Source organism: Myotis brandtii, unplaced genomic scaffold, assembly GCF_000412655.1.
Source record: "Myotis brandtii unplaced genomic scaffold, ASM41265v1 scaffold1423, whole genome shotgun sequence".
Lineage (NCBI taxonomy): Eukaryota > Metazoa > Chordata > Mammalia > Chiroptera > Vespertilionidae > Myotis > Myotis brandtii.
Genome location: NW_005355087.1, coordinates 508,030 through 509,609, shown reverse-complemented (window position 1 = coordinate 509,609; position 1,580 = coordinate 508,030).

Here is a 1,580-nt window from a genome sequence, read left to right as displayed (position 1 = left end):
CCTGATCCGCCCTGCTCTGTGTGTGACAGGGGGCGGTGCCCCAACTCCCCAATCGGCCCTGCTCTGAGCCTGACCAGGGGCTGCACTTAGGGATTGGGCCTGCCCTCTGCCACCCGGGAGCAGGCCTAAGCCAGCAGGTCGTTATCTCCCGAGGGGTCCCAGACTGCGAGAGGGCACAGGCCGGGCTGGGGGACCCCCCCCTCCCCCGCCCCCCGAGTGCCCAAATTTTTGTGCACCGGGCTTCTAGTCTATACTAATAAAAGGGTAATATGCTAATTAGACTGGATCAACTAGCCATCTTCCGGATGTCTGACTTCCTTCCGGACAAAGCCATGGTGGTGGGGGTTGAGGCAGAGGCAGTTAGGGGTGATCAGGCCCGCAGGAGAGGGCAGTTGGGGGCAACCAGGCCAGCAAGGGAGGTCAGTTTGGGGCAAGATCAGGCTCAGGCTGGCAGGGGAGGGCAGTTAGGGACAATCAGGCAGGCAGGCAGAGGCAGTTAGGGGACATCAGGCAGGCAGGCAGGTGAGCAGTTAGGAGCCAGTGGTCCCAGATTGTGAGAGGGATGTCGACTGCTGGTTTAGGCCGGTCTGCTGCACCAGACCTCACCACCAGCCTGGCTGCCTGAATCTACACCACAGAGGTGCTTCTGTACTATGCACTCCCGTCACCCGGCCCCATCAGCCATCTGCTCCAGAAATTCAACCAGCGGCCAGGCCGTTGTGGGAGCCCGGAGCTCAGTAGCCCCCTGCCACAGCCACTGCCACAGCCGCCTGTCCTCAGCCCAGGGTCAGTGCAGTGACTTCTTGCAGAAGACCAGCAACAACTCATTCACCATCCACCCTTGGGGCCTGCACCGCGGGTCGGGCATTTGCCCACTCCCCAACGGGCCCCCCGGCCCCAGAGTTCCTGGCAGGCACTGCCAATGGCATCGTGGGCTCCAGCCTTGGGCCGGGCAAGTACAAGCCAAAGTTGGAGTTGGGGGAGCCTCCCGCCCACCAGCCCCAGGACCCCAGTGCCACTCCAGCCTCATCCCTGGCTTTGTCCAGTGTCAGCCCTGCCAGTGCCACTCCCAGCCAGCACCACTGGGTCTCCTTGGCCACCAGTGCCAACAACTCCTTCGAGATATGGCCGGCCTCCAAGCCAGATATAAACACGATTCCTGGGGGGGGACCTGCAGGCCGGGTCTCTGCCCAGTCTCTGTGTGAACTCCCACAACTCCTTCGTGTTCATCCCCAAGGGCAAGGCTACCGGGGCCCCTCCGCCCCAAGGGAGGCAGCCTGTGATGCACACTGACCACCAGGGGACAGACACTCAACGCAGGAGCTTCCCCTGGTGGTCAGTGTGCTCCCACAGCCAACCTCCCGCAGCCCCTTCCCGCCCCTCACTGGCTTGCCCCCCAATCAGTCCCAATGGGGGTCCAGCCAGCCAACCTCCTGTGGCCCCACCCCCTCGGCCAACCTCCTGCGGTTCCTCCCCCACACCAGCCAACCTCCCACAGTCCCTCCCTTCGCTCCCCCCAAGCCCGGCTGGCTCCTCCGATTGACCCCGATGGGGGGGTCGGCCACCCAACCTCCCGTGGT